General features: G+C 42.5%; 1 pseudogene; it reads right to left on the bottom strand.

The window, feature by feature from the left end:
• Window positions 1-545: 545 nt before the first annotated feature.
• LOC112643395 (vomeronasal type-1 receptor 4-like) lies at window positions 546-4,447 on the bottom strand (annotated as a pseudogene).
• Window positions 4,448-11,406: the final 6,959 nt, after the last annotated feature.

Here is an 11,406-nt window from a genome sequence, read left to right on the forward strand (position 1 = left end):
GTGACAACGCTCTAATACATTGATTGGTGGATAAAAAACATGATTAACTCTACATCTAAGTGTGTATTTTCCCACACAGAATGGGAGCAGTGTTGCCTCCGACTACTCTGTTCCACGCCTCACTCAACACAGATCCCCACTCATCTCTCAGGACCACCTTAACAGAGGAATTTGGGGGATGGGAAGCGAAGGACTCAGATGCTTCTTCCACCTTCGTTGCACCCCTTGAAGGGCAAGGCTGAGCTAGGACTCCTGGACACATCTGAAGAGCCCAAGTTTCTTTTCCAAAGACTTCTCCCCACTCCACCTAGGAAACTTCTCCCCATAAAAAGGGAATGGTGGTGGGGTTACATATTTCAATCCTTGTACTCCACGTACCCAATACCGCCCCACCACGCCACCAGTTCCCTAAGATTTGGGTCTTCTTAGCTAAGGCTGCATGTTAAATATTTTTTCAATTTTATTTGTCATGTGTACCACAATAAAGCCAGGTATGAGGAGTTACAACTATGCCATACAAAGATACCTCCATGTCACAAACAGGCTCAATTAGCAGCTTGTTTCTGGGCAGTCTCTATGAAGAACAGACCCTCACCAGTGAGTGTTAAGTGAGTGACCCACATAAATCTTTCTGCACTGCAACTGGAAGGGCGGGGTGGGGAGGAATGGTCCTTCAGCTGCCAGTTCATAGCTGTCCAAATGGCACACTGAAGAGCTACACCAATGGCAGCAGCCCAGGTTTCTGAGAACAATGAAGGAAGGACCTTCCTCTGATTCAGTTCAGTGGAGCTGGCCCTGAGACTAATCAGAGCCAGGGGCCCAGGGGACACATCAGGTTTCAGCTGACCTAAACCATCAGTAATCAAGGCCATGCATTTAGGGCACTCTCAGAGGATTAAGGGTTTCCAGCGCCTTTTGATTTGGCTACGTGGAGGTTAAAATTTCCTCTCAAGGGATAGGTACCCCTTATTGCTGTCAAACTGATAGGAATATCAGCTATTCCTATCAAACTACAGCAGAGTCTGCCTTCTTTCTTAATATACACCTTCCATGACACACGACAGGGCCTTTGTGGCCCTTCCTACCTTGTTAAAAGTGAGTCTATATTGACTCATTCCATAATTGGAATATAAAGCCACATAGATACGATACATCTAAAGGTCGATTTTGAGGAGAGCTTACCATAAGCTAAACACTGCTTTTCAAAAAAAATTTAGTTTAGCTTTTAATCACTGCTATTTTATAGGAGCACAACTGTCATTTGTCTCACAAAGGCTCCAAAATTCATACACCAAGTTGGGGCTTCCAGGTGGAGGCTGCCTCCCTTTGTCAGAGGTCTGCAGCATCGGGCAATTGGAGGACATTAAGGCAGGTGGGAAGTTCAAGTCCATGTTAATACCAAGTGGCGTCTTTCAATGGCAGAGGTTTCCCTTTGCACCAAAACAGAGTGAAATTCCTTCAGTTCCAAGGCACAGGAGAAGCATCACCACATCCACTACTAGATTGGCTGTTGGAGATGACAGCAGGAGAGCTTTCTATAGAAATATGAAGAATTTCAGCAGGAACAGGTAACACAATAACAACCACTCAGAAAGAACAGGATTTCCAGGGGAGTGGAAGTCAGCCCTTTGCCTCCAGAATATCACCTCCTAAGGCCAACTTCAGTCTAATTACCCCCTTTAAAATCAAACATGTTTTCCTATGCTCACTGGGTAGCATTTCGAAAGATGTGGCAAAATAATAGAATCAATGTTGAAATGAAAAATACATTTCATGGAACTTTAACAAACATCTAGCACGACAAGGATGTATACATCAGATCACATACACCTTAGGACTGGTCATTATTATAATTGGTACTATTGAAAACTGTCCTAATGCACAGATTTCCAAATCACTGATTGGTGGATAACAGACATGATTAACTCTACATCTATATGTATATACAGATGCCCATAGATTACACAGATATAGATACAGATATAGATCCCTAAACGTACAGTATTGGGTATGTATGCATTGATATTTCATTTTTTCTGTTTCTTGTGTTGGATTCCATTTTGTGGTACAAGGTTCTATATATAATTTGTAAATATATATATTCATTCAATCAAATACTACTTTTTTCTCAAATTACTGATATCTCAACTTTGCCTCTGCTTCAGAATGTAAATTCAGAGAAAACTATGTAAAAATCTCTCCTAAAATTGAGGGAAAATTAAAATCATGGAGCCACATCCTCACATGAACAGAATGGATTCATGTCTCTCCCTTTCAAATGGGTCTCCCTTCAGGACCCAAATTCAGTGAAAGTCTACCATAAACTAATCTCTACACCTCGGAGACCCGAGGATTCTCCAAACTTCTTTCTTGCCAACAGGCTCAAAGGAGAGAAAGATCTGTCTTCTCTAGATACTAGTTTCTATTATACCTATTTCTTTTTTTAAATTTGTATTTATTTATTTATTCATGAAAGACACAGAGACAAGAGAGAGAGAGGCAGAGACACAGGCAGAGGGAGAAGCAGGCTCCATGCGGGGAGTCAGAAGTGGGAGTCGATCCCAGGTTTCCAGGGTCACACCCCGGGCTGAAGGCGGCGCTAAACCGCTAAGCCACCCGGGCTGCCCATTATACCTATTTCTTTAAATTGTCACAATCACCTGCTGTTGTTTAAGAATCAGCTATAATGGGGGCCCCTGGGTGACTCCATTTGTTAAGAGTATGCCTTTGACTCCAGTCATGATCCCAGGGTTCTGGGATCTAGTTGGATCTAGTTGGGCTTCGTGCTCCCTGCTCAGGGGGCAGTCTGCCTCTATCTCTTCCTCTCTCCCCACCGCTCATGCTATCTCTCTCCCAAATAAATAAATAAAATATATTTTTTAAAAGCATCAACTAAAATGTAATTCTATGCTCTCTACTACCCATTCCAATACAATCTGTTCATTTCTACCTGAAAATATTTATGCATGCTTATCTCCAATGCTTCCATGACATTATATTTCACATGACTGACTACTGCATCTCTAGTATAAAATGTATGAAGTTGCAACTGGCTCCCCAAAGCTTTGCTCACTGACTGAATTTTTCACTCCATCACTACTGCCTTCAGTTTCAGTGATGACCTGCCACATGCTGATCCATTTTCATGCTCCTTCATAATACAAAGCCTACTTCACTTCTGGGAAATTTACTATGATAAATTTACATGACACACTCAAAGACTTCTCCAAGTATCCAGATTATTTCAGGTTTGGTGTTTATACTTGCATAATTTCTAACTCCTCCTGCAAGCACTAGCAACTTCAATCACATGATTATTTAAAGATAATCCTATTTCACGGCCATTAGTATTATAACTTAGGTTCACTTTGAAGAAGATGATCAACATGTTCTATTTACCATTCTTCTCCAGTTAGCCTCTCATAATTGTAGTGGAGGGCATGCATGAATTACCAAAAAAAATAGTACAGAAATACTTAAAATGTACATACTATTCATAGGATGGAGGTACTTTATGTTCTTTGCACTGACAAAGCAGACCATGGATACTCTGCTCACGGGCCATGAGCAAAAAGGGGCTGATAGATGGAAAACAGAGAGTGAGTCCTGAAGTAATGTTCAAGAGCAACTTATTGGGATTATCAAAAAGAGACAAAACAATATGAAAGGTAGTGGAAAGGGTGTTACAGCAGACAAAGGTGCTCACCAGAAGAAGGATGGTTTTGGTGGCTCTGGACTCAGGTGATGATGTGGAAGAGACATTGGTCCTAAGAATGTGTTGCATTCTCTGCTTGTGCCTGTATAGGATGAAGACCATGCAGCCACTTGTCCAGAGCATGAACGCCAAAAATAGCACATCAGGGAATGACAACAATGCTGCATACAATGAGTCTCTGGTTTTGTCATGACGTTCAGCTGAACAGTAACTGAAACTTTTTCTGTTTGTGATGTTTTTGTTGCTTAAAGAGCTAGTAAGAAACATAGGATATATGATATTTACCAGTATCTGCAAGACCCAGCACAGGACAATAGAAGGGATAATGCACTTGGCAGCTTTCCCTTTAAGCACTGCCCACCTGGAGTTCCTGGGGCTGATTGTGATGGCTTGGAAGACACTCAAGAGGCAGGTGGTGCCAATGGACACTCCCCTGCCCACCCCACGAGCATAGGGAAAAATTTTACATCCAAAATCACTGATGATATGATACAACCCAAAATACATCATTGTGTTGTGTATTCCAGTAGAGAACAGGACCAAAATGTTGGCTATAATCAGATTCTTAACAATCAAATCTGTGGACCTTGGCCTACACCCAGTGAAATAAAGGAAGAAATAATGGTAAAGAAGAGAGAAGTTCCCCAAGATTCCAACCACAGTCTGTATTAAGAAGACCACTCCTACTGCCAGATCCCTGGTGGCCATCCTGTCAGGTCTCAGTGACTGATATTTGTCTCTTGGGCTAGAGGATCCTGTGCGGGAACATGAGGAAGGGGCCACACGAATCATGTCAACTGAAATCCAATATCCTACACTAATCAACACTTCCTACTTTGAAATTATACTTACAGCTCTTTTATCATTTAGGGCCTTTCAAGGGTTGCATACACAAATATTACCAAATACTTGAAATGTTGACTCACTGGTATAATGGCTACCCATGTTGTAACTTCTTATTTCCCACAAATTCACGAGGCACCAAGTAATTCACTCCTCATAAAGATGAAGACAACATAGGCACAGAGAGGCAAAGTGCTTTGCCTGAATTCATTCACTCTTTAGGGGCAGAGTGGAGATTGGAACCTATCCAGGCTGGTAACAAAATTAGTGTGTTTAATACATAATATACAAAAATACTAGTTAGCTGTGTTCTTTTAAATAAACCAGATCTCAATTTAGTTTTATGTTTGCATTTTGTCATTTCAATTTAGATTAGTGGTATTTTATTTCAAATTTTTGCTAATGACAAGTTCCCACTTATTTACGAAGCCTGTTTCTATAGCCAAATAGGAGCTTGAATAAAGCTTTAGAGATCTTAATAAACTGTAGATGCACTGATTGCAGTACTATAGAGTTTCAGGTACCTGCCCCATGACAAGCTGGATTTCATGATTGCAAGAATGGCTCAATATTAGGATGGCAACAAAAGTATAATACTGCAGGACATAGGAACCCAAAACAGAAAGTACTGGTGCCCGATTAAATTGTGCGCATTAGAAACAATATTACTAGTGTCTTCAGATCATATTTATATCAATTAATTAATACCTGAGTTAAATAAAATTAATAGCAATAAAGCAATATTTGTAAAAGATAATGAAATACAGGGGCGCCTGAGTGGCTCAGTCAGATGAGCATCTGACTCTTGATTGTGGTCAGGTCAGGATCTCACGGTCTTAAGGTTGGCACTGCTCTGGGCTCAATGCTCAGCAAGATGACGGCTTGATATTCCTTCCTCTCACTCTGCCTCTCCTCCTGCTCATGCACTCGCTTGTGCTCCTGCTTTCTCTCTCTTAAAAATAAATACATGAAATCTTTTTCAAAAAGATATTAAAATATAAGACATACACAAAATGGAATGTTAAGGCACAAACCTTGTATATTGTATAACTGACGTAACTTTTAGGATTGGTATTATAATATTGAAGAGCAGCAGAAATATCACAAGATATGTTTGAGGTTAAAAATCAGTGAAACTTCAGAACATTTTTCTTAAAAGCTGTTTCCCTAACTTTACTTGGAAACATCTCTCCATAATCTATTGAGACACAATTTTTTAATCTGCTAAGCATTTCACAGACCCAGAGTTACAGAAAACATGTCCATTCCAGCAACTGTGAACAGACACACTGTTTCTGCATAGGATCCAATGATTACTATAGATTCAATTGACTCTTTATTACAAGCATGGAAGTGTTATGAGTGCACCTTATATCCAACTATTATCTCTGTGGTTCATGCAAAGCAGGCTGTACAGGACACTTACTCCAGAACCACCATCCTTAAGGACATTAAAAATGAGATATGCTAACCACATATAGATGAAACTACATCACTGTCAGTGAGTATTATACTATATTGACTTAGGAGCCATCAGAGATGGCTGAAGGGCTAGAAGACCCACCTCTTTACCATCTTAGTTCCTGCCTCAGGATGTATTTCACCTTCATGCCTGGCTTTGGCACTGGACCAGATTCATATGCAGAAATCTCCCTTGTCTAATACATTCCCTTACCTGGACTCCTGATACCACTCCTTCCCTTACAGATTCTACTGCTCAGATAGAAATGCAAAGAAAATGCACCAACTTGATCTTGTTGCCCACATGGCGGGCTCAGTGGATGGGCAGAGCAAGCAGTATGTGTGCAAGAGGGGCAGCTGGGGTCTGAGATATGTGTTTATAGCTCAGGGAGCTCCCCTGCCCTCACAACTGCAATTATAATTTCACCTGAAGCAGCATTGGCACTGACAGGCTTGGGAGCTGAGAATATTTTTGATAAACTTTTCTCCCAGTTGCCAATTACCAAGAACAACTACAAGTTTCTAGCGCGTACCTCTTAAGACATTCTTGGCCTGCGGGACAAGGACACAAAGCCTGGGGGAAAAAGAAGCAGGGGAGGAACCAGAGGCATATAACAGAGATCCCTGGAGAGGAGAGTGGGTGTGAGTGAGCCAAGGAACCCAGGGAAAAGGGCCAGTGTGACAGGCTTGAGAGAGAGAAGGAAAGGTTTTCAAGGTATAAACTGATGGCCTCTCAGGAGGATGGAAGGATACAGGGTCTCACCTGGAACTCACTCTTGTCTCAGAAAAACATCTTTCCTTTGCTCTCCAGATCTCCAGGCCTCTTTCTCATTATCTGGAAAAACCATATTTTGCAAATATGCCTTTTATGGCCTCAACACCAGCCCTTTTGTTATGGGTTCCAATGAGTCCCATCAAAATTAATATGTTGATGGAACACCTGGGTGGCTCAGTAGTTGAGCATCTGCCTTTGGCTCAGGGCATGGTCTTGTGGTCCTGGGATCAAGTCCCACGTCAGGTTCCCTGTGGGGAGCCTGCTTCTCCCTCTGCCTATCTCTGCCTCTCTCTCGGTATCTACCATGAATAAATAAATAAAATCTTAAAAAATTAATATGCTGATGTCTTAACACCCAGAACTTCAGAATGTGCCCTTTTAAGGAAATAGGGTGATTGCAGATGAAATTAGTTAATTTAATAAGAGGTCATATGGAGTAGGTGGCCCCTAATCTAACATGACCGGTATCCTTGCAGAAACAGGAAATTTGGAGGAAGACATTCATATGGGGAGAATATCAAATGAAGACGGGAGTTATACTGTCAAAAGCCAAGGATGTAGAGCTGGGAGGGTGGCCCAGAGCAGATTCTCCCCCAGGACCTTCAGAGAAATACATGGCTCTGAGGACACTTTCATCTTAGACTGTAGCCTCCAGAACTCCCATATAATAAATTTCTATTGCTTCCAACACTCAGTTCATGGTCCTGGCAACCCCATCAAACTGATACGCTTTCCCTTGCCCCCGTCTCCCCACAGGTGGAAAGAACTTGAAATACAGAATAGCATGCCCTTCCATGTCCTTTGCCACAGGAGGGATTCAAAGACAGACAGCTCTGATCTCAAGGTCATAACATGAGTTTCTTCCCCCCGTTTTCAGAGGCATTGCCCTCCAGAAACACCCTAAATCCTGCTACAGCACTGGGGATGTGCCTGTACTGAATCTTCCTACAAAACCACGCAGAGCAGACAGTTGTTATTTCCCTATTGGCAGAACTTCAGCTCCATTCTCAGATGTGTCCTGAGGACACAACAACTGACATAAAAAGGGGGGAGTGAGTAGAGCACAAGTGATGGTTTTCGAAACTCCTTCCAAGTGATCCTAAATGTGAAACTAGCACGCAGGACCATTTAGCTCCACACTACTTCTCAAATTGTAATGAGCCTGGGAATATCTGGCATCTTCCTGAAAGACATTCTTTGGGATATTCCACTCTAGTAATTGGCTTCCAGTCAACCTACATCTGAGAGCTGACTGGGATCCTCCAGGAGCCTGAATGTCTGTGGGCACACCGTTTCTCCCCAGCTCACTGCAACAAACCACATCTCCTGCTCCTCCCTGCAAGAAGCTCATCCACACATCTAGTGCACTGACATTTCCTCATAACCTTTGCTTCTGAGCAGATGCCCCCAGGAGGACCCACCATCACTTGTGTGTAGAAGTTCTGCTCCAATGTGGTGCCTGAGATTCAGGATGACAGACACAATCTAAGAAACCCATACTGAGATACATTCTGCAAAACAATGACAACCATCCCAAAACTTTCCCTATCTCTGAAGACAGAGAAAAGAAAGAGTGGCAACTGATCCGATTTAAAAAATTAAGAGATGAAGACAATAAAATAAATCCCTGACATGCCTGGATCCTAGATTTCTGAAGAGGCAAAAATGACATCATTGTATCATTGTGAGAAATTTGTATGTGGATAGTTCCATTCCTAAGAGCTACCCCATTATCCTCCAACTCCTTACTTTACTTATCCCTCTATCTCGCTTGGACATTTCTACTACCTCCATCCTTCACCCATTTAGGATTTCTTCCCTCTGTCAAATCTCTCCCTCATATCATTACTGTGACCTCAGCCAAACACTGCTTCTGCAATCCCCCAGGTATATATTTCCCCCATTCCAGTGAACTCAGCCCAATTCCAAACACTTCTCACACCTCCATCAAAATCCCAGCTTTCATATATTCAGTGCCATCACCTCCCTGTGTTCCCCATTCACCTGCCTACTACATCTGCTGTTTTCCTTTGGGTTCCTTAGTCTACTCAAATCCACTACACTCCACCACTGATTTCATCATGCACAGTCCTCTTATCTCCACAACTATGAGCCTCCTGTAAGACTCCTACTCCTCGTCCCTTGTCTGGCTCTATCGTGGACTTTAGCTATCCTCAGGACATTCATATCCCAAAATACCCTGTAGTATAGTCTTGAATTTCCTGTTTTATGTTGCCTCAATCCAGTTTGGAGTCCCAGGCTAGGGCAAAGTAGGCTGCCCTTCTTTAGCAACTTATCAAATCCATACACCACCACTCTCTTTATGGACTCTCCTACTTCTGGTCATCATGCACCAGGTTTTTGTTTCGCTTTGTTTTTTGTTTGTTTTTGTTTTGTTTTGGTCATGCACCAGTTCTAATTGTTCTGGAGCCAATGACCACTGGAAGAGGAACCTCCATATGCCCTGGCACATAGGGAATTATCCCAAACTGCCAATGCTCAGGGAGCTTTGAAACTCAACTACCGGGATCCCTGGGTGGCGCAGCGGTTTGGCGCCTGCCTTTGGCCCAGGGCGCGATCCTGGAGACCCGGGATCGAATCCCACGTCGGGCTCCCGGTGCATGGAGCCTGCTTCTCCCTCTGCCTGTGTCTCTGCCTCTCTCTCTCTCTGTATGACTATCATAAATAAACAAAAATAAATTAAAAAAAAAAAAAGAAACTCAACTACCCCGACTCTATTTCTCATATATTGGCTGCCCCATCCACTTCCAGACTTCTGTTACTCTTCCCAAGAGGGGGCACTGTGGCCCCCCTCTGGTGTGAACCCCTTCTGGTTCTCTGGTGTGAAGCTGCTAGTAATACGGTTCTGCCTTTCATCTCTCATTGTGTTGTGTCCAACCACCAAAAGAATCTTTCAGACTTGAAGTGAATAGGATTGTGACATCTGTCACAGCATTGATGGCCAGGACTGATTCTTCTGATCTAGCAGGCTAGGCAGGGGGGTCCCCTTTCTTCCTCTCAGCTCCATGTGCATCCTTCCCAAAGCTGTATACTCGGCAGAAGAGGACAAACTTTCCTAATAAGGGAGGACCTTTCTTTGGTCAAGGATATGTAAGTAGCTGTGCTCCCCTGCTGGAACCTCAAGATTAGCTCTCAAGGTCCATTTGTAGGAGACTGGGGGTCAAGGTTCTGAGACTCCTGCTACATCCAACTGATGTGCTAATGTGTAGTCTGCCTTTCTTATGAAGTGAAATGAAATAAAAAATAAAATAAAATAATGTAAAACAAAATGCAATAAAATAAAGTAAAAAAAAATGAAATCAATCTTATAAAAGACACACTGTCATTCTGCTGTGCTCATTAACCTACCATGGACATAGATTTTCCTGTGCCTCTTACACAGTCCTACCCCTCACTTACTTGTGCACACTCTCTCATCTCTGTCATATCTTTGATTTCTTGATCTCTGTACCCCTTATCCCCCACAGAGCCCAGTATGTGCTACATCCTTAATTTCTCCGCACATCTTGTCCACTTGTGCATGCAGACCCACAGTACCATTAACACATTCCCTACACTTTACCCCTTGTACAGTTTCACCTCCTGACTCATGACCACACCCCATGCTCTCTGCACCCCCTTCTACTATACCCCATTTACTAGTGCTCTATTTCTTACCCAATTCAGTCAGACCCCACAGACTCAGAGTTTCTCACCACACCCTGCAACTTCAAGTGGCAAAGCCCAGAGCACTTTTTCAACGTTGTACACTTCAAATGTTGCCATTGTTGCTGTGGTGGGTGAGGGGTGTAAAGGGCAATTAGGATCCTCTTGTCATGGGATCCCTGGGTGGCGCAGCGGTTTGGCGCCTGCCTTTGGCCCAGGGCGCGATCCTGGAGACCCGGGATCGAATCCCACATCGGGCTCCCGGTGCATGGAGCCTGCTTCTCCCTCTGCCTGTGTCTCTGCCTCTCTCTCTCTCTGTGACTATCATAAATAAATAAAAATTAAAAAAAAAAAAAAAAAAAAAAAAAAAAAAAAAAAAAAGGATCCTCTTGTCTTGTTTCCCAGATTTGGAGATCTGCATGAAACTTTCACCTACAAACATATTACTGAGATACATATCCACCTGGTGACTGTGTGAGTGACTGTGGGAAGGTGAGTGGGACAGTGACATCTGTGTGGGTGTACTGTGTGTCTGCATGTGGTGAGTGAGCATGTGATTGAGAGAGTATGAGGTGACTTAAGTACATATTTCAGTGTGTCTGGGTCCTGAGTGTGCATATGTGCATTTACACATATGCCTCAGTAACCACTGTGTGTGGATTTGTGTGTGAAGAATGTTTGTCATTCATATGGCTTTGTTGTGGGATATGGCAACTAAATAAGAGAGAGAAGAATTTGCCTCCCCAAAGTTAGATCTGTAGATCAAGAAGGAAAATAAGTAATTCAATTAGTACAAAATTATGAAAATCTATGTAATGATACAGAAGATGGATTAGCTGTTTCTTTATTTTTTTAAAGATTTCATTTATTTATTTCAAAGAGAGCCAAGTAAAAAAAAATAAATAAATAAAAAATAAAGAGAGCCAAGTACACAAAGAGGAAGAGG

The sequence above is a fragment of the Canis lupus genome, chromosome 1 (assembly GCF_003254725.2).
Source record: "Canis lupus dingo isolate Sandy chromosome 1, ASM325472v2, whole genome shotgun sequence".
In the NCBI taxonomy this organism is placed as follows: domain Eukaryota; kingdom Metazoa; phylum Chordata; class Mammalia; order Carnivora; family Canidae; genus Canis; species Canis lupus.